Source organism: Moschus berezovskii, chromosome 20 (genome assembly GCF_049115385.1).
Source record: "Moschus berezovskii isolate FMDL1 chromosome 20, NW_MosBer_1.0, whole genome shotgun sequence".
NCBI lineage: Eukaryota > Metazoa > Chordata > Mammalia > Artiodactyla > Moschidae > Moschus > Moschus berezovskii.
Window position 1 is genome coordinate 4,294,775 of NC_142479.1, and position 23,351 is coordinate 4,318,125.

Here is a 23,351-nt window from a genome sequence, read left to right on the forward strand (position 1 = left end):
TTTTCAGATGGAACCATCTCCAATTCCCATTGTCTTTCGTTGCAGAGGCTCTTGTTCCCATTCGTATTGTGTACTCTCCTTTGGCATCGAGGAATTGACCATAGAAGCTAGGGTTTATTTCTGGACCCTCAATTCCATTCCATGGATCTGGTTCTGCGTGTTTTATTTCTCCCCAGTACCATGCTGTCCTGATGATCCTAGTGTGATAGTCTAACTGGCTATCAGGCAGCCTGTGATGTCCATTTCACGACTTTGCGGCAGATTGCATTGACTCCTTTGACTCCTAATATTTCCATAGACATTTTCGAATTCTTTGGTTATATTACCCTGAGAACAGCTGTTGGCATTTTGAGAGGAATAGCGTGGAACCTCTGGATTTCCCCATGGTGGGGGTCGGGGGTAGCGGGAACCGACATCATCTTACCAGGAGGAATTCTTTTGATCCGTGAGCACAGCTTATTTTCCACTGGATTGGTGGGCTTCACCTTCTTTCATCCATCTCTTGCAGTTCTCTGAGAACAGGGCTTCCCTCCTGGGTTAGATGGACTCCTAGCTATTGCCTTTCAGGGAATGTCACCGTCGGTGGGGTTGATACTTGCCTTCTCCTTCTAAGTGTTTGCTGTGAGTGATAGAAATGCCAAGGATTTCTCTTCCCCTTCCTCACTGTCCATCTCTCTGAGCCTCCAGGTAGAACAGGCCTAGTCCACGTTAACACGCGACTCGGGAAGTGCAGCTAGATCGTATTTCTCAGGCCCTCAGTGCTAGGCATCATTCGGTGTACTCTCCGTGTCCCTTCCTTCGCCTGATGTCCCTTCAGACCCCTCCTTCAGGCTCGTTTGTGATCATGTGTTTTGTATATTAAGAGCCAAATCCTACCTAAATTCAGTGTATGCAAACAGTTGTCTCCCAACGTGGGATGTCTCGTTTGCATTTTTCAGAAGGTCTTTCCCAGAGTCCAAATCTTGGATTTGACAAAGTTCACTGTTCCCTGGTTACTCTTTGTGTAGTGCCATTCTGTATTGTGTGTGAAGACTCAGAGCTCATGTCTAATGTCTGCTCCATTTCCTTCTGGATTTGTGATCCGTTTTGCATGGAATGTATGTCTAGGAATCATGTGTAGTGCATTTGTTGAGAGGTGTCAAGTTTCCATGGACATGCATGTCATCAACTCTGGTTTGCAAACGTGTTGTTCCTAAACCCATTTGGAGAACTTCTCGGAAAGATGCGGGTTTTTTTTAGCCAGCATTTCCACGGTTGAATGGATGCAGCATCTCTAGCAGCAGGGATAGTCTAATTGCTTAACATCTTAAGAGAAATCCCACATTCCCTCTTCAAACTCAAAAGAATACTCAGCACCTTATATGCAACTCAAAGAGTTCCCCAAGATACCCTACCAACCTCGAGAGGAGGAGCGAGGTTCCTGCCACAACTCAAGAAGAGAACAGTTTTCCACTCGTCATGTCGAGGTGAGGATCGATTCCCCTTCTTAGTCTGGAAATTAATCCCGATGTTCCTGTTGAATGTGAAGAGGAGGCCTATGTCCCCTTGAAACTCGAGAGGACCCTGGGGAGTCGTGTCGCAATTCAAAAAGACACGGATTATCCCATCCTCTCGAATAAGGACTAATTCCACTGTGCTGATTCAAAGAGAACTCCCGGGATCAAGTAGCACCAATAAGGGAGGCCTGACTTCGCAGGTGCATCATGGAGGAAAAGCCCCAGGACAGAAATTGAACTCAACAGGAGGCCTCCCACCCCTTGGACAACTCGAAGAGATAGCGCAATTTCAAGCCTCAACAAGAGACGTGGCATGACTCCCCTGTTGAAACTTCATAGGAAGACTGAGACCAATGTCAGAACTGGAGAGATACCCTGAGGTTAGCGCCTCAACTCCAGATCAGACCCTATTCCCCTGCACTGACTCGAAAGACATCCCAAAGTATTCTCACAGCTCAAAAGGATTCCGGACTTCTCAGAGACAACTTGAGATGCTCCGTGAGGCCTCTTTTGCAACTCGAGGGATCCAAAAGTTTCCTGCCCCCAACCTAGAAACACTCTGGCATTACCCCTTTCAATGTGAATTGAAGCCCGATTCCTCTGCATTGACTCGAGAACAATCACGACGTTCCCCTTGCAAACTGACTTCCTTGAGGCAACACGAGTGTCTCCCTGAGTTCCTGGCGTAACTCGAAAGGAAATCCAAACTTCCCTTCGCAACTCACCAAAAACCACGGGAAGCCCCAGGCAACTTCACATGAAGCCCTTTTTTTCCTGCAGCGCCTGGAGAGCAATCCTGAGTTGACTATCAAGATAACATAGGAGGCTTGAATCCCTATTTACAATTCAAGTGGCTCACAGAATACCCATCTTCAGTCAAGTGAATACCTGAGTTTCCATCCACTGTTCAAGAAGAGCTCTGTATTCCCCACCTCCTCACGATATGATCGTTAAAACCCCGTTTCAAATATAGAGGAATTCTTTCTTCCTCTCCCACCACAAGATAAGGCCTCTGTCTCCTATTGAAACTCGAGGGCACTCCCGAGGGTCCTGATGCAAGGATAAAGAACTCTGTGTTCCACCTCCAATCAAAGTAGGTCCTGATGATCTAGCAAAGCTCCAATGGAAAACGGACGATCCCCTCAAAATGTGATGGGAATCCTGACACCCATGCTGAGCCTATAAAAAAAGCCCTAATGAACAGCCTGATCACGACAAGACTACTGGTTCCCATTTTACAACTCGAAAGGAAAGCAGAATTCCACGCCTCAAATCGAGACGAAACCTGACTCCCCAGCAAAACCTTCATAGCAACCCCGAGATCCCTGTCTCCACTGGAGAGGAAAACACAGTTGACCGACTCAACGCAAGATGGGGTCCTACTGCTCTACTGTGCCTCGAGGGAAATCCCGAGATTCCTCTTTCAACACGAGAGGAATCCTGACTTCCCTGGGGCAACACGAGCGAGTTCATAAGGTCCCCGTCACAATTTGAGAAGAATACCAAGCTTCCCGCCGCAACTCGGGAAAAACAACCTGATTCTCCACGCAATGTGTGATGAGGAACATTTCCACTGCAGAGTCTCAAGAGAAATCCCAAATTCCCGCTTGAAATTTGAATGGGTACTTGACACCCTTTATACAACTTAAAACTTCCCCGACATAGTCATCCCCACTGAAAAGGAGCACACAGTTTATGTACACAACGCTAGATGCGGCCCTATTCCTCTGCCACACCTCGAGAGAAATCCCGAGGTTCCCCTTTCAACACAAAATGAGACCTGACTTCCCTGGAACGACACGAACGAGTTCCTGAGTTCCCCGTCGCAGCTCAAGAGGAACCCAAAGCTTCCCGCCACAACTCGAGAAAAATCACAAGATTCTGCCCTCAAGGCGAGACGTTCAAATTTTCCGTTGCCAACTCTCAGGAGAAATCACACATTCCCGCTTAAAACTCGACAGGTTACTTAACATTCTTTAGGTGACTCAAAAGTGACACTGACATAACCATTCCAGAAAGTTAGAGATATTAAGGGAACTTTTCATGCAAAGATGGGCTCGATAAAGGACAGAAATGGTATGGACCTAACAGAAGCAGAAGATATTAAGAAGAGTTGGAAAGAATACACAGAGGAACTGTAAAAAATGATCTTCAGGACAAAGATAATCACGATGGCATAATCACTCACCTGGAACCAGACATCTTGAAATGTGAAGTCAAGTGGGCCTTAGAGAGCATCACTATGAACAAAGCTACTGGAGGTGATGGAATTCCAATTGAGCTATTTCAAATCCTGAAAGATGATGCTGTGAAAGTGCTTCACACAATATGCCAGCAAATTTGGAAAACTCAGCAGTGGCCACAGGACTGGAAAAGGTCAGTTTTCATTCCAATCCCAAAGAAAGGCAATGCCAAAAAGTGCCCAAACTACTGCACAATCGCACTCATCTCACACGCTACTAAAGTCATGCTCAAAATTCTCCAAGCCAGGCTTCAGCAATATGTGAACCGTGAACTCCCAGATGTTCAAGCAGGTTTTAGAAAAGGCAGAAGCACCAGAGATCAAATTGCCAACATCCGCTGGATCATGGAGAAAGCAAGAGAGTTCCAGAAAACCATCTATTTCTGCTTAATTGACTATGACAAAGCCTTTGACTGTGTGGATCACAATAAACTGTGGAACATTCTGAAAGAGATGGGAATACCAGACCACCTGACCTGCCTCTTGAGGAACCTTTATGCAAGTCAGGAAGCAACACTTAGAACTGGACATGGAACAACCGACTGGTTCCAAATAGGAAAAGGAGTACGTCAAGGTTGTATGTTGTCACCCTGCTTATTTAATTAATATGCAGAGGACCTCATGAGGAACGCTGGACTGGAAGAAGCACAAGCTGGAATCAAGATTGCTGAGAGAAATATCAATAACCTCAGATATGCAGATGATGCCACCCTTATGGCAGAAAGTAAAGAGGAATTCAAAGGCCTCTTGATGAAAGTGAAAAAGGAGAGTGAAAATTTGGCTTGAAGCTCAACATTCAGAGAACGAATATCATGGCATCTGGTCCCATCACTTCATGGGAAATAGATGGAAAAACAGTGGATACAGTGTCAGACTTTATTTTTTTGGGCTCCAAAATCACTGCAGATGCTGATTGCAGCCATGACATTAAAAGACGCTTACTATTTTGAAGGAAAGTTATGACCAAACTTGATAGTATATTGAAAAGCAGAGACATTACTTTGCCAATCAAGGTCCGTCTAGTCAAGGCTATGGTTTTTCCCATGGTCATGTATGGATGTGAGAGTTGGACTGTGAAGAAAGCTGATCACCGAAGAATTGATGCTTTTGAACTGTGGTGCTGGAGAAGACTCTTGAGAGTCCCTTGGACTGCCGGGAGATCCATCCAGTCCATTCTAAAGGAAATCAATCCTGGGTGTTCATTGGAAAGACTGATGCTAAAGCCGAAACTCCAATACTTTGGCCACCTCATGTGACGAGTTGACTCACTGGAAAAGAGTCTGATGATGGGAGGGATTGGGGATGGGTGGAGACGTAGACGACGGAGAATGAGATGGCTGGATGACATCACCGACTGGATGGACATGAGATTGAATAAACTGTGGGAAAGGGTGATGGACAGAGAGGACTGGCGTGCTGTGAATCATGGGGTCGCAAATAGTGGGAAAGGACTGAGCAACTGAACTGAACTGAACCGAGAGGAACACCGAATTTCCTGCCACAACTGACAAAGTGTCCCGTTTTCCAGTCCTTTTTCCAGATGAAAGTCGATTCCCCCGCTTTGTCTGGAATGGAATCCGGACTTTCCCGTCGCACAGTACGAGGAGACCGGTAACACCTTGAAACTCGGGAGAATTCCGGGTTTCAAAACACAATAGGAAAAGGTACCAATGTCCCCACCCACTCGAGATATTGTCTGATTCCACTGCACAGATTCAAATATATCCTCGAATATCAACTCACAAGACGAGTGGAGACCTGTCTCCTGAGGATTTTCAACAAAATCTCCAGGTAAAATTTAACTCAATTTTGGCCTAACACTCCTTTTACAACTCGAGAAGAAAGTGGAGTACCATGTCTGAACACGAGACGAGGCCTGACTCCCCAAGACAATTTTGAGAGCAACTTTTTCGCTACTGGAGAGGAATTCTGAGTTAAACGGACTCAAATCTAGATGCAGACCTACATCTCTGCAGTGACTCCAAAGGAATCCCGAAGTTCCCCTTGCAAATGGAAAGGCGTTCTGACTTCCCAGAAACAACACAGGAGGCTCCCTGATATATCCATCGTCACTCGAGAGGAAATCCACATTTCCCGCCGCAACTCGAGAATAACCTCGAAATTCCTCTTTCAAAGCAAGATGATGCCCCCCCTTTTTTTTCCTACAGCACGTAGACAAAAGTCCCAAGTTCCTTATCCAAATTCGATTAGGCTTGAGTTCCTTGATGCCACTTAAGGGTCTCCCAGAGCTACCAGTCCCAATGAGAGAAGAAAACCGATTTTCCCCACCACAATTTAAGAAAAGGCCAGTGATCACACCTCAGCTGAAGATAATGAGCGTTCCACGTTCAACTGAAGAGGAATCCCAATTTCACCTCGTACCACAGGACGAGTCCTGTCACATCTATTGACACTTGAGGGCAACACTGTAGATACTGCAGCATGTTCAAAGGACTCCGAGTTCACACTCAACTAGAGATGAGTCGTGTTGTGTTTGCAGCAGCTCCAGTGGAACACGGAGTATCAACTCGCAACATGATCGGAGGCATGAATTCCCTGCTGAGACACTTGAAAAAGTGCAAATTTCCCGCTAAAACAGAAAGCAGACCTGATAGTCCTTTTACAACTCGGGGGTAAAGTAGAGCTCCCTCCTCAACAAAACCTAGGCTTGGTTCCCCAGTGCAACCATCAGAGCAACACCAAGATCCATGTGGTCACTTGAAAGGAATACTGAGTTTACCCACTCAAGTCTAAATGTGGCCCTCATGCCCTGCAGCGACTCCAACGGAATTGCAAAGTTCCACTTTCAACAGGAAAGGAGACCTGACTTCCCTGAGGCAAAACTAGCAAGTCCAAGTGGTTCCCATCTTAATGCGAGAATACCTCCAAGCTTCAAGCCGCAACTCCAGATAAACCATGAAATTCTCCACTTCACACGACAGGATGCCCTTTTCTGCTGCAGCGTCTTAAGAGAAGTCCCACATTCCCTCTTCAAACTCGAAAGGATACTCGGCACACTACAGGCAACTGTAGAGGTTCCCCGAGATACCCGGCTAAACTCAAGAGGAGCAGCGAGGTTTCTGCCACAGCTCAAGAAGAGACCCGTTTTCCACTCGTCATCTCAAGGTGAGGATCGATTGTCCTGCTTCGTATGGAAATTAATCCCGATGTTTCTGTCAAATCTGAAGAGGAGGCCTATGTCTTCTTAAAACTCGAGAGGACCCCGGGGAGTCGTGCCATAATTCAAAAAGACACCAATTTAACCATCCGCTCAATATAAGGACGATTCCACCGTCCCAATTCAAAGGGAACTCCCAGGATCAAGTAACACCACTCAGGGAGGCCTGATTTCCCAGGTGCATCATAGAGAAAAAGCCGCAGGACAGAAAATCAACTCAACAGGAGGCCGACCACCCCTTTTACAACTCAAAAAGTTAGTGGAGTTCCATGCCTCAACAAGAGACTTGGCATGACTTCCCTTTCGAAACTTCGTAGGAACACTGTGATCCATGTAAGAACTGGAAAGGCACACTGAGGTTAGCGCCTCAGATCCAGATGAGACCCTATTCCCCTGCACTGTCTCGAAAGGCATCCCAAAGGCTCTCCACACTACAAAAGGTTTCTGGACTTCCCAGAGACAACTTGAGAGGATCCGTGAGGCCCATTTTGCAACTCGAGGGATCCGAAAGATTCCTGCTCAAATTCGAGAAACACTTTGGGATTACCCACTTTCAATGTGAATTGAAGCCCGATTCCTCTGCATTGACTCGAGATCAATCACGAACTTCCCCTCACAACTTTTCTTCCCTGAGGCAATATGAGTGTCTCCCTGAGTTCCCTGGCATAACTCAAAATGAAAGCCATACTTCCCTTTGCAATCGCCATAAACCACGAGAAGTCCCAGGCAATGTCACTTGAGGCCCTTTTTTCCCACAGTGCCTGGAGAGCAATCCCGAGTTCTCTCCCAAGAGACCACAGGAGACTTGAATCCCTATTTACAATTGAAGGGGCTCCCAGAATATCCATCTTCAATTGAGAGAAAAGCCCAGTTTCCGTGCACAGCTCTAGAAGAGCTCTGTATTCCCCACGTCCTCACGATATGAGCATTCAAACCCTGCTTCAACTCTAGATGTATCCTTTCTTCTTCTCCCACCACAAGAGGAGGCCTCTGTCTCCTATTGAAACTCAAGTGCCCTCCCGCGGAAGCTGCTGAGGACTCTGAGTTCCATCTCCAATCGAGGTAAGTCCTGATGATCTAGCAAAGCTCCAATGGAACACCGACTATCCCCTCACAACATGATGAGAAACCTGACACCCATGCTCAGCCGAGAGAAAATGCCCTAATGAACCTCCTGATCAAGACACGAAGAACGATTCCCCTTTTACAACTAGAAAGGAAAGCAGAATTCCATGCTTCAAATCGAGATGAAGCCTGACTCCCCAGTAGAACCTTCATAGCATCCCCGAGATCCCTGTCGCCACTGGAAAAGAACACAGAGTTGACAGACTCAACGCTAGATGCGGCCCTAATTCTGCGCTGCAGAATTACTAGAGAAATCCCAAATTCCCCTTGAAAGGCAAAAGGGAACTTGACACCATTTATGTGACTCAGAAATTTCCCTCAAACAGCCGTCCCCATTGGAGAGGGGAATACAGTTTATGGACTCAAATGGAGAAGAGGCCGTGTTCACATTTTATGGCTCGACAGTAATCCCGAATTTCCGCATACTTCACAAAAGGGGAACTGACTTCCCAGAAACAACCCGAGCGAGTTTCTGAGGTCCCCGTCGCAATTCGGAAAGTAGACCCAGCTTCCCGCTTACACTCTAGAAACACCACAAAATTATCCCCTCAATGGAAGATGAGGAAATTTTGCCCTGCAGAATCTCAAAAGAAATCCCACATTCCCGCTTGAAAGGCAAAACGGTACTTGACATTTTTTATGCGCTTCACCAAGTTCCCTCAAACAGCCGTCAGCTTAGGGGAGGAGAATACACTTTTTGACTCAACTCGAGAACAGGCCCTATTCCGATTTAATGGTTCGAGAATAATCCCGAAGTTCCCCTTCCTTCACAAAAGAGGAACTTACTTCCTTGAAGCAACCCAAGCGAGTTCCTGAGGTCCCCATCATAACTCGAGAAGTACCCCTATCTTCAAGCCGAAACTCCAGAAACACCACGAAATTATCCCATCAATGCGAGTTGAGGTAAATTTGCGCTGCAGAATCTCAGGAAAAATCCCATATACACGCTTGAAAGGAAAAAGGGTACTTGACATCGTTTATGCACCTGAGAAAGTTCCCTCAAGCAGCCGACCCCTTTGGAGAGGAGAACCCAATTTATAGACTCAATTCGAGAAGAGGGCCTATTCCCATTTAACTGATAGAGAGTAGTCCGGAAGTTCTTCTTCCAGCAAAAAAGGGGACCTGACTTCCCTGAAGCAACACGAGCAAGTTCCTGAGGTCCCTGTCACAGTATGAGAAGTACTCCAGCTTCCTGCCACAACTCGAGAAACAGCACAAAAATATCCCCTCAATGCTAGATGAGGAAATTTTGCGCTGCAGAATCTCAAGAGAAATCCCACATTCCCGATTGAAAGGCAAAAGTGGACTTCACACCATTTATGCGACTCAGAAAGTTCCCTCACAGAGACGTCCCCATTGGAGAGGAGAACACACTTTATGGACTCTACTCGAGAAGAGGCCCTATTCCCATTCAAGTGCTCTAGAGTAATCCCGATGGTACCCTTCCAACACAAAAAGGGGACCTGAATTCCTTGAAGCAACCCAAGCAAGTTCCTGTAGTCCCCGTGGCAACTCGAGAAGTACCCCCAGCTTCCTGGTGAAACTCGAGAAACACAACAAAATTATCCCCTAAATGTGAGATGAGGAAATTTTGCGCTGCAGAATCTGAAGAGAAATCCCACATTCCCGCTTGAAAGGCAAAAGGGTACTTGGCACCCTTTATGCGACTCAGAAAGTTCCCTCACAGAGCCATCCCCATTGGAGAAGAGAACACACTTTATGGACTCAACTCGAGAAGAGGCCCTTTTCCCATTTAACGGCACGAGAGTAATCCGAAATTCCCCTTTCTTAACAAAAGGGGAGCTGACTTCCCTGAAGCAACCCGAGAGAGTTCCTTAGGTCCCTGTCGCAACTCGAGAAGTACTCCCAGCTTCCTGCCGCAACTCGAAAAACAGCACAAAATTATCCCCTCAATGCGAGATGAGTAAATTTTGCCCTGCAGAATCTCAAGGGACATCCCAAGTTCCTGCTTTAAAGACAAAAGGTACGTGACACCATTTATGCGACTCAGAATGTTTCCTCACACAGCCGTCCCCATTGGAGAGGAGAACACACTTTATGGACTCAAGTTGAGAATAGGCCCTTTTCCCATTTAACGGCTGGAGAGTTATCGTGAAGTTCCCTTTCCTTCACAAAAGGGGAGTTACTTCCCTGAAGCAACACGAGCGAATTCCTGAGGTCCCCGTCGCAACTCGAGATGTGCTATCAGCTTCCTGATGCAAATCGAAAAACAGCACAAAATTATAACCTCAATGCGAGATGAGGAAATTTTACGCTGCAGAATCTCAAGAGAAATCCCTCATTCCCGCTGGAAAGGCAAAAGGGTACTTGACACCTTTATGAATATCAGAAAGTTCCCTAACAGCAGTCCCCATTGGAGAGGAGAACACACTTTATGGACTCAAAAGTAGAAGAGGCTCTATTCCCATAAGAGCTGGAGAGTAATAAGGAAGTTCCTTTTCCAGCACAAAAGGGGACCTGACTTTCCTGAAGCAACCCGAGAACGTTCTTGAGGTCCCCGTTGCAATTCTAGAAGTACCCCCACTTTCCGACCGCAACTCGAGAAACAGCACAAAATTATCCCCTCAATGTGAGATGAGGAAATTCTGCGCTGCAGAATCTCAAAAGCAATCCCTCATTCCCGCTTGAAAGGCAAAATAGTACTTGACACACTCTACCTGAATCAGAAAGTTCCCTAACAGCCATCTCCATTGGAGAGGAGAACACACTTTATGGACTCAACCCGAGAAGAGGCCCTATTCCCATTTAACGGCTCTAGAGAAATCCGGAAGTTCCCCTTCCAATAAAAAAGGGGACCTGACTTACCTCTAGAAACCCGAGCGAATGACTGAGGTCCCCGTTGCAACTCGAGAAGTACTCCCAGCTTCCCGCTGCAACTATAGAAACACCAAAAATTATCCCCTCAATGCAAGATGAGGAAAATATGCGCTGCAGAATCTCAAGAGAAATCCAACATTCCCGCTTGAAAGGCAAAAGAGTATTTGACACCCTTTATGCGAATCAAAAATTTCCCTCTTAAAGCCGTCCCCATTGAAGAGAACACACTTTATGGACTCTCCTCCATAAGAGGACCTATTGCCATTTAAGGGCTCGAGAGTAATCCTGAAGTTACCCTTCCAACACAAAAAGGGGACCTGAATTCCCTGAAGCAACCCGAGCATATTCCAGTAGTCCCCGTTGCAACTCGAGAAGTACCCCCAGCTTCCCGCTGAAACTCGAGAAACACAGAAAAATTATCCCCTAAATGTGAGATGAGGAAATTTTGCGATCCAGAATCTCAAGAGAAATCCCACATTCCCGCTTGAAAGGCAAAGTGTTCGTGACACGCTTTATGCGTCTCAGAAACTTCCCTCACACAGCCGTCCCCTTTGGACAGGAGAGCACAGTTTATGGACTCAACTCGAGAAGAGGCCCTATTCCCATTTAAGGGATCGAGAGTAATCAGGAAGTCCCCTTCCAACACAAAAGGGGACCTGAATTCCCTGAAGCAACCCGATTGAGTTAATGAGGTCCCCGTTTCAACTCAAGAAATAACCCCAGCTTCCGGCCGCAACTTGACAAACACCACAAAATTATCCTCTCAGTGCGAGGTGAGGAAATTTTGCGCTGCAGAATCTCAAGAAAAATCCCACATTCCCTGTGAAAGGCAAAAGGGTACTTGACACGCTTCATGCGACTCAGAAAATTCCCTCACACAGCCATCGCCATTGGAGAGGAGAACACACTTTTTTGACTCAACTGGAGAAGAGGTCCTATTCCCATTTAATGGCTCGAGAGTAATCCGGAAGTTCCCCTTGCAACACAAAAGGAGACCTGACTTCTCTATAGCAATCCGAGCGAGTTCTTGAGTTCCCATCGCAACTCGAGAAGTATCCCCAGCTTCCGGCCGCAACTCGAGAAAAACCACAAAATTATTCCCTCAGTGCGAGATGAGGAAATTCTGTGCTGTAGAATCTCAAGAGAAATCCAACATTCTCCCTTGAAATGCAAAAGGGTACTTGACACCCTTCATGCGACTATGAAATTGCCCTCACACAGATGTCCCCATTGGAGAGGAGAACACATTTTATGGATTCAACTCGAGAAGAGGACCTATTCCCATTTAACGGCTTGAGAGTAATCCAGAAGTTCCTCTTCCAACACAAAGGGGACCTGACATCCCTGAAGCAACCCGAGCTAGTTCCTTCACTCCACGTCGCAACTCGAGAAGTACCCCCAGGCTCCGGCCCAAACTCGAGAAACACCACAAAATTATCCCCTCAATGCTAGATGAGGAAAATTTGCGCTGCAGAATCTGAAGAGAAATCCCACATTCCCTGTGAAAGGCAAAAGGGTACTTGACACCCTTCATACGACTCAGAAAATTCCCTCACACAGCCGTCGCCGTTGGAGGGGAGAACACACATTTTGGACTCAACTCGAGAAGAGTCCCTATTCCCATTTAACGGCTTGAGAGTAATCCCAACATTCCCCTTCAAACACAAAAGGGGACCTGACTTCCTTGAAGCAGCTCGAGAGAGTTCCCGAGGACCCCATCGAAACAGTAGTAGTACCCCCAGCTTCCCACCGAAACTCGAGAAACACCCCAAAATTAACCCCTCACTGCGAGATGAGGAAATTTTCCACTGCAGAATCTCAAGAGAAATCCCACATTCCCGCTTGAACGTCAAAAGGGTACTTGACACCCTTTATGCGACAAAGAAAGTTCCCTAACAGCCATCCTCATTGGATAGGAGTACACACTTTATGGCCTAAATGGAGAATAGGCCGTATTCCCATTTAAAATCTCAAGAGAAATCCGGAAGTTTCCCTTACAGCATAAAAGGGGAACTGACTTCCCTGAAGCAACACGAGTGAGTTCCTGTGGTGTCTGTCGAAACTCGAGAAGTATCCCCATCTTCCCGCTGCAACTCGAGAAACACCACAAAATTATCCCCTCAAAGTGAGATGAGGAAATTTTGCTCTGCAGAATCTCAAGAGACATCCCACAATCCCTCTTGAAAGGCACAAGGGTACTTGTCACACTTTATGCGACTCAGAAAGTTCCCTCACACAGCAGTCCACGTTGGAGAGAAACACACTTTTTGGACTCAACACGAGAAGAGGGCCTATTCCCATTTACGGGCTCGAGAGTAATCCGGAAGTTCCCCTTCCAACACAATATGGGACCTGACTTCCCTGAAGCAACCCAAGCGAGTTCCTGAAGTCCCCGTCGCAACTCAGGAAGGACCCAGAGCTTCCCGCTGCAACTTGAGAAACACCACGAAATTATCCCCTAATGCGAGATGAGGACATTTTGCGCTGCAGATTCTCAAGAGAAATCCCACATTCCCACTTGAAAGGCGAAAGGGTACTTGACACCCTTTATGCGACTCAGAAAGTTCCCTCACGTAGCCTCCCTTTACAGAGGAGAACACACTTTATGGTCTCAACTCAAGAAGTATCCCCAGCTTCCCACCGCTATTTGAGAAACACCACAAAATTATCCACTCAATTCGAGATAAGGATATTTTGCGCAGCAGAATCTCAAGAGAAATCAGACATTCGTAATTGAAAGGCAAAAGTCTACTTAACACGCTTTATGTGAAAAAGAAAGTTCATTAACAGCCGTCCCCTTTGAAGAAGAGAACGAACTTGATGGACTCAACTCGAGAAGAGGCCCTATCCCTATTGAATGGCACGAAAGTAATCCCCAAGTTCCCCTTCCTTCACAAAAGGGAAACCGACTTCCCTGAAGCAACCCGAGTGATTTCCTGAGGTCCCCGTCGCAACTTGAGAAGTACCCCCAGGTTCCCGCCGAAACTGGAGAAACAAAGCAAAATTATCCCCTCAATGGGAGATGAGGAAATTTTACGCTGTAGAATCTCAAGAGAAATCCCAAATTCCCGCTTGAAGGCAAAATTGTACTTGACACCCTTTATGCGATTCAGAAAGTTCCCTAACATGCGTCCATATTGGAGAGTAGAACACACTTTATGGACTCAACTGGAGAAAAGGTCCTATTCTCATTTAACAGGTCAAGAGTAATCCCGATGTTGCCCTTCCAACACAAAAGGGGACCTGATTTCCCTGAAGCAACCCGGGCGAGTTCCTGAGGTCACCGTCGCAACTCGAGTAGTACCCCCAGTTTCCCGCCGCAACTCGAGAAACACCACAAAATTATCCCCCAATGCGAGATGAGGAAATTTTGTGTGGCAGATCTCACGGGAAATCCCACAATCCCCCCGAAAGGCAAAAGGGTTCTTGACACTGTTTATGCGACTCAGAAAGTTCCCTCACACAGCCGTCCCCATTGGAGAGGAGAACACAATTTATGGACTCAACCCGAGAAGAGACCAATTCCCATTTAAAGGCTGGAGAGTAATCCCGAAGTTATCCTTCCAACACAAAAGGATAACTGACTTCCCTCAAGCAACCCGAGCGAGTTCCTGATGTTCCCATCGCAACTGGAGAAGTACCCCCAGCTTCCCGCCGCAACACGAGAAACACCACAGAATTTCCCCTCAACGCGAGATGAGGAAAATTAGAGTGGCAGAGTCTCAAGGTTAATCCCACATCCCCGCTTGAAAGGCAAAAGGGTACTTGACACCCTATATGCTACTCAGAGAGTTCCCTCACACAGCCGTCCCCATTGGAGAGGAGAAGACACTTTATGGACTCAACTTGAGAAGAAGCCCTCTTCCCATTTAACCGCTCGAAAGTAAACACGAAGTTACACTTCCAACACGAAGGGGGACCTGACTAGCCTGAAACAACCGGAGCGAGCTCCTGAGTTCCACGTCGCAACTCGAGAAGTACACACAACCTCCCGTCGAAACTGGAGAAACACAACAAAAATATCACCTCAATGCGAGATGAGGAAATTTTGCGTGACAGAATCTCAATGGTAATTCCACATGCCCACTTGAAAGGCAAAAGGTTAGTTTAAACCCATTATTCAACTCAGAAAATTCACTCAAACAGCCATCCACATTTAGGAGAACACACTTTAAGGACTCAACTCGAGAAGAGGCCAATTCCCATTTAATGGCTGGAGAGTAATGCCGAAATTCCTCTTCCAACACAAAAGGGGACCTGACTTCCCTGAAGCAACCCGAGCGAGTTCCTGAGGTCCCCGTCGCAACTCCCCAGCTTCCCGCCACAATGCGAGAAACCACACAAAATTATCCCGTCAATGCGACATGAGGAAATTTTGTGCTGAAGAATCTCAAGAGAAATCCCACATTCCACTTGAAAGGCAAAAGGCAACTTGACATCCTTTATGTGACTTAGAAAGTTCCCTCACACAGCTGTCCCCTTTGGAGAGGAGAACACTCTTTATGGACTCAACCCGAGAAGAGACCAATTCCCAATTAAAGGCTCGAGAGTAATCCCGAAGTTATCCTTCCAACACAAAAGGGTAACTGACTTCCCTCAAGCAACCCGAGCGAGTTCCTGATGTTCCCGTCCCAACTGGAGAAGTACCCTCAGCTTCCCGCCGCAACTCGAGAAACACCACAAAATATCCCCTCAATGAGAGATGAGGAAATTTTGAGTGGCAGAGTCTCACGGTTAATCCCACATTCCCGCTTGAAAGGCAAAAGGGTACTTGAAACCCTTTATGCGACTCCGAGAGTTCCCTAACACAGCAGTCCCCATTGGAGAGCAGAACACATTTTATGGACTCAAATCGAGAAGAGGCCCTATTCCCATTTAATGGCTGGAGAGTAATCCATTAGTTCCCTTTCCAACAAAAAAAGGGACATGACTTCCCTGAAGCAACTCGAGCGAGCTCCTGAGTTCCCCATCGCAACTCCAGATGTACCCCCAGCTTTCCATTGCAACTCGAGAAACCCCACAAAATTATCCCCTCAATGCGAGATGAGGATATTTTGCACTGCAGAATCTCAAGAGAAATCCCACATTCCCGCTTGAAAGGCAAAAGGGTACTTGACACCTTTTATGCGACTCAGAAAGTTCCCTCACACAGCCGTCCCCATTGGAGAGGAGCACACACTTTATGGACTCAACTTGAGAAGAGGCCCTATTCCCATTTAACTGCTCGAGGGTAAACCCGAAGTTCCCCTTCCAACACGAAGGGGGACCTGACTAGCTTGAAACAACCTGAGCGAGCTCTTGAGTTCCACATCGCAACTCGAGAAGTACCCACAACTTCCCGTCGAAACTGGAGAAACACCACAAAAATATCACCTCAATGCGAGATGAGGAAATTTTGCGAGACAGAATCTCAATGATAATCCCACATTACCGCTTGAAGGGCAAACAGTTACTTTAAACCCATTATTCAACTCAGAAAATTCCCTCAAAGAGCCATCCACATTTAGGAGGAGAACACACTTTAAGGAATCAACTCGAGAAGAGGCCAATTCCCATTTAATGGCTAGAGAGTAATCCCGAAATTCCTCTTCCAACACAAAAGGGGACCTGACTTCCCTGAAGCAACCCAAGCGAGTTCCTGAGGTCCCCTGCGAAACTCGAGAAGTTCCCCCAGTACCCAGCGAAAACTAGTGAAACACCACAAAATTATCCTTTCAATGCGAGATGAGGAAAGTTTGCGCTGCAGAATCTCAAGAGAAAACAAACATTCCTGCTTGAAAGGCAAAAGGGTAATTGACACCCTTTATGTGACTCAGAAAGTTCCCTCACACAGACGTCGCCATTGGATAGGAGAATACACCTTATGGACTCAACTCGAGAAGAGGCCCTATTCCCTTTTAATGGCTCGAGAGTAATCCCGAAGTTCCCCTTCCAACACAAAAGTGTCCTCACTTCCCTGAATCAATCAAGAGAGTTCGTGAGGTCCCGTCGCAAATTGAGAAGTACCCCCAGTTTCCTGCCGAATCTAGAGAAACAACACAAATTAATCCCCTCAATGCGAGATGAGGAAATTTTGCGCTGCAGTATCTCAAGAGAAATCCTGTATCCCCGCTTGAAAGGCAAAAGAGTATTTGGCACAATTATGCGACACAGAAATTTCCCTTACACAGCCGTCCCCATTGGAGAGGAAAATGCACTTTTGGACTCAACTCAAGAGTCCCTATTCTCATTGAACGGCTCTACAGTAATCCAGAAGTTCCCCTTCTGGCACAAAAGGGGAACTGACTTACCTAAGTAACCCGAACGAATTCCTGAGGTCCCCTTTGCAACTTGAGAAGTACTCCCAGCTTCCCGCCGCAACATGAGAAACACCACAAAATTATCCACTCAATGCGAGATGAGGAAATTTTCGCTGCAAAATCTCAAATGAAATCCCACATTCCCGTTTGAAAGGAAAAAGGGTACATGAAAACCTTTAAGCGACTCCAAAATTTCCCTCACCTAGCAATCCCCATTGGAGAGGAGAACACTCTTTATGGACTCAACTCGAGAAGAAGCCCTATATCAATTTAAAGGTTTGAGAGTAATCCCGAAGTTCCCCTTCCAACATAAAAGGGGACCTGAATTCCCTGAAGCAACCCGAGCTAGTTCCTGAGGTCCCCGTCACACCTCGAGAAGTACCCCCAATTCCCGCTGCAACTCGAGAAACACCACAAAATTATCTGCTCAATGCTAAATGAGGAAATTTTGCACTGTAGAATCTCAAGAGAAATCCTGCATTCTCGCTTCAAAGGCACTATGGTATTTGACACCCTTAATGCGACTCAAAAGTTCGCTCAAACAGCCGTCCCCATTGGAGAGAGGAACACACATTATGTACTCAATTCGAGAAGAGTCCCTATTCCATTTAAGATCTTGACAGTAATCCCGAAGTTCCTGTTCCAACATAAAAGGGGAACTGACTTCCCTGAGGCAACCCAGGCGAGTTCCTGAGGTCCCCTTCGCAACTCGAGAAGCACCCCCAGCTTCCAGACGCAACTCGAGAAACACCACAAAATTATCCCCTCAATGCGAGATGAGGAAATTTTGTGCTGCGGAATCTCAATAGAAATGCCACATTCACGCTTGAAAGGCAAAAGTGTATTTGACACCATTTATGCGACTCAGAATGTTCCTTCAAACAGCCATCCCCATTGGAGAGGAGAACAAACTTTATGGACTCAACTCAAGAAGAAACCCTATTCCCATTTAAGGGATCGAGAGTAATCCCTAAGTTCCCCTTCCAACACAAAAAATGGTCCTGAATTCCCTGAAGGATCCCGAGGAAGTCCCTGTATTCCCATTTGCAACTCGTAAAGTACCGCCAGCTTCCGCCGAGCCTCGAGAAACACCACAAAATTATCCCCTCAATGCGAGATGAGGAAATTTGCGCTGCAGAATCTCAAGAGAAATCCCACATTCCCGCTTGAAAGGCCAAAGTGTTCTTGACACGCTTTATGCGACTCAGAAAGTTCCCTAACAGCCGATCCCATTGGATAGGAGAAAACACTTTATGGACTCAACTCGAGTAGAGGCCCTATTACCATTTAACGCCTCGAGAGTAATCTGGAAGTTTCCCTTCCAACACAAAAGGGGAACTGACTTCCCTGAAACAACCCGAGCGATTTCCTGAGGTCCTCATCGCAACTCGAGAATTACCCACAGCTTCCCACCGCAACACAATATAAACCACAAAATTGCCCCTCAATGCGACATGAGGATATTTTGCGCTGCAGAATCTCAAGAGAAATCCCACATTCCCGCTTGAAAGGCAAAAGAGTACTTGCCACCCTTCCTGCCACTCCGAAAGTTCCCTAATAGAGCAGTTTCCAATGTAGAGAAGAACACACTATATGGACTCAACCCGAGAAGAAGCGCTATTCCCATTTAACGGTTCAAGAGTAATCCCGAAGTTCCCCTTCCTTCACAAAAGGTGAACTGACTTCCTTGAAGAAATCCGAGTGAGTTACTCAGGTCACCGGCCCAACCGAGAAATACCCCCAGCTTCCTGCCGCAACTAGAGAAACACTACAAAATTCTTCCCTCATTGCAAGATGAGGAAATTTTGCGCTGCAGAATGTCAAGAGAAATCCCACATCCCGCTTGAAAGGCAAAAGGGTACTTTACACCCTTTATGCGACTCAGAAAGTTCCCTCAAACTGCGGTCCCCATTGGAGAGGAGAACACAATTTATGGAATCAACTCGAGAATACACGGTATTCCCTTTTAACGGTTCGAGAGTAATCCCGAAGTTCCTCTTCCAACACAAAAGAGTACTTGATTTCCCTGAAGCAAAACGAGCGAGTTCCTGAGGACCCCTACGCCACTCGAGAAGTACCCCCAGCTTCCGGCCGCAACTCGAGAAACAACAAAGATTTATCCCCTCAATGCGAGATGAGGAAATTTTGTACTGCAGAATCTCAAGAGAAAACCCTCATTCCCGCTTGAAAGTCAAAAGGGTACTTGGCACCCTCTATGTGACTCAGAAAGTTCCCTCAAACTGCGGTCCCCATTGGAGAGGAGAACACAATTTATGGACTCAACTCGAGAATACACGCTATTCCCTTTTAACGGTTCGAGAGTAATCCCGAAGTTTCTCTTCCAACACAAAAGAGGACTTGACTTCCCTGAAGCAAACAGAGCGAGTTTCTGAGGACCCCCACGCCACTCGAAAATTACACCCAGCTTCCGGACGCAACTCGAGAAACAACACAGATTTATCCCCTCAATGCGAAATGAGGAGATTTTGTGCTGAAGAATCTCAAGAGAAATCCCTCATTCCCGCTTGAAAGGCAGAAGGGTACTTGACACCCTTTATGCGACTCAGAAATTTCCCTCAAACAGCTGTCCCCATTGGAGAGGAAAACACACTTTTTGTACTCAAATCTAGAAGAGGCCCTATTCATATTTAATGGCTCGAGAGTAATCCGGAAGTTCCCCTTCCAACACAAAAGGGGAACTGACTTCCCTGAAGCAACCCGAGGGAGTTCCTGAGTTCCCCGTCGCAACTCGAGTTGTACCCCAAGCTTCCCACCGCAAATCGAGAAACACCACAAAATTATCCCCTCAATTGGAGATGAGGAAATTTTGCGCTACAGAATCTCAAGAGAAATCCCAAATTCCTGCTTGCAAGGAAAAAGGGTGCATGACAACCTTTATGTGACCCCAAAATTTCCCTCACCCAGTAGTCCCCATTGGAGAGGAGAACACAGTTTATGGACTCAACTCTAGAAGAGGCCCTATTCCCATTTAACGGCTCGAGTGTAATCCCGAATTTCCTCTTCCAACACAAAAGGGGACCTGACTTCCCTGAAGCAACTCGAGCAGTTCCTGAGGTCCCCGTGGCAACTCGATAAGTAACCCAAATATCTGCCGCAAATCGAGAAACACCACTAAATTATCTGCTCAATGCGAGATGAGGAAATTTTACGCTGTAGAATCACAAGAGAAATCCCGCATTCTCACTTCAAAGGCACTACGGTATTTGACAAACTTTATGCATTTCAGAAAGTTCCCTGACACTGCCATCCCCATTGGAGAGGAGAACACACTTTATGGACTCAACACGAGAAGAGGCCCTATTCCCATTTAACGGCCTGAGAGTACCCCCGAGGTTCACTTTCCAAAACAAAAGGGGACCTGACTTCCCTGAAACAAAATGAAAGAACTACTGTGGTCCCCGTCGCAACTAGAGAAGTACCCCCATCTTCCAGCCTTAACTTGAGAATCACCACAAAATTATCCCCTCAATGCGAGATGAGGAAACTTTGTGCTGCAGAGTCTCAAGAGAAATCCCATATTCCCGCTTGAAAGGCATAAGTGTACTTGACATCCATTATTCGATTCAGAAATTTTCCTCACACAGCCGATCCCATTAGACAGGAGAACACACTTTAGGGACTCTGGTCAATAAGAGGCCCTACTCCCATTTATCGGCTCGAGAGGAATCCCAAATTTTCCATTCCAGCACTAAAGGGGACCTGACTTCCCTGAAGCAACCCAAGCGAGTTACTGAGGTCCCCATCGCACTTTGAGTAGTACCACCATCTTCCCGCCGAAATTCGAGGAACACCACAAAATTATCCCCTCAATGCGAGATGAAGAAATTTTGCTCTGCAGAATCTCAAGAGAAATCCCACATTCCTGCTTGAAAGGAAAAATGGTACATGACAACCTTTATATGACTCAAAAATTTCCCTCACCCAGCCGTCCCCATTGGATAGGAGAACACAATTTATGGACTCAAAACGAGAAGAGACCCTATTCCCCCTTAATGGCTCGAGAGTTACCCCGAAGTCCCCCTTTCAACACAAAAGTGGACCTGACTTCCCTGAAGCAACCGGGTTGAATTCCTGAGGTCCCCGTCGAAACTCAAGAAGTACCCCCTTTTCCCGACGCAACTCGAGAAACACCACTAAATTATCTGCTCAATGCGAGATGAGGACATTTTTTTACCCTGTAGAATCTCAAGAGAAATCCCAAATTCCCGCTTGAAAGGCAAAAGTTTACTTGACACCCTTTAAGCGACAAAGAAAGTTCCCTCACATAACCGTTCCCGTTGGAGAGGAGAACACATTTTAAGGACTCAAGTCGAGAAGAGGCTCTATTCCCATTTAACGGCTCAAGAGTAATCCGGAAATTCCCCTTCCAACACCAAAGGGGACCTGATTTCCCTGAAGAAACCCAAGCGAGTTCCTGAGGTCCCCGTCGCATCTCGAGAAGTACCCCCAGGTTTCCGACGCAACTCGAGAAACACCACAAAATTATCCCCTCAATGCGAGATGTGGAAATTTTGCCCTGCAGAACCACAAGTGAAATCCCAAATTCCCTCTATAAAGTCAAAAGGGTACTTTACACCCTTTATGTGGCTCAGAAATTTCCTTCACACAGCCGTCCCCTTTTTGAGATGAGAACACACTTTTTGGACTCAACAGGAGAAGAGGCCCTATTCCCATTTAACGGCCTGAGAGAAATCCCGAAGTTCCCCTTCCATCACAAAAGGGGACCTGACTTCCTTGAAGCAACCCGAGAAAGTTCCGGAGGTGCGCCTCGCAACTCGAGAAACACCACAAAATTATCCCCTCCATGCGAGATGTGGAAATTTTGCACTGCAGAATCTCAAGAGAATTTCCACATTCCCGCTTGAAAGGCAAAAGTGTACTTGACACCGTTTATGCAACTCAAAAAGTTCCTTCACACAGCTGTCCCCATGCGAGAAGAGAACAAACTTTATGGACTCAACATGGGAAGAGGCTGTATTTCCATTTAACGGCTCGAGAGTAATCCCGAATTTCCCCTTTCAACACAAAAGGGGACCTGACTTTCCTGAGGCAACCCGCGCGAGTTCCTGAGGTCAGGTCACAACTCGAGAAGTACCCCCAGCTTCCAGCCACAACTCGAGAAACACCACAAAATTATCCCGTCAATGCAAGATGAGGAAATTTTGCGCTGCACATACAAGAGAAATCCCACATTGCCGCCTGAAAGGCAAAAGGGTTCTTGACACACTTTATTCAGTTCAGTTCAGGCGCTCAGTCGTGTCCGAATCTCCGCGACCCCATGAATGATTGTACGCCTTACATCCCTGTCCTTCACCATCTTCTGGAGTTCACTCAAACTCATGTCCACAGAGTTGGTGATGCCATCCAGCCATCTCATTCTCTGTCGTCCCCTTCTCCTCCCGCCCCCAACCTTTCCTAACATCAGAATCTTTTCCAGTGAGTTAACACATCACATGAGTTGGCCAAAGTATTGCAGTTTCAGCTTTAGCATCAGTCCTTCCAATGAACACCCAGGATTGATCTCCCTTAGAATGGACTGCTTGGATCTTCTTGCAGTACAAGGGACTCTCAAGAGTCTTCTCCAACACCACAGTTCAAAAGCATCAATTCTTCGGCGATCAGCTTTCTTCACTGTCTAAATCTCACATCCATCCATGACCACGGGAAAAACCATAGCCTTGACTAGACGGACCTTGGTTGGCAAAGTAATGTCTCTGTTTTTAATATACTATCAAGGTTGGTCATAACTTTCCTTCCAAGGAGTAAGCGTCTTTTAATTTCATGGCTGCAATCAGCATCTGCAGTGATTTTGGAGCACAAAAAAATAAAGTCTGACACTGTTTCCACTATTTTTCCATCTATTTCCAGTGAAGAGATGGGACCAGATGCCATGATCTTTATTTTCTGAATGTTGAGCTTCAAACCAACTTTTCACTCTCCTCTTTCACTTTCATCAAGAGGCTTTTGAGTTCCTCTTCATTTTCTGCCCTAAGGGTGGTGTCATCTGCATATATGAGGTTATTGATATTTCTCCCAGCAATCTTGATTCCAGCTTGTTCTTTTCCAGCCCAACGTTTCTCATAATGTACTCTGCATATAAGTTAAATAAACAAGGTGACAATATACAGCCTTGACGTATTCCTTTTCCTATT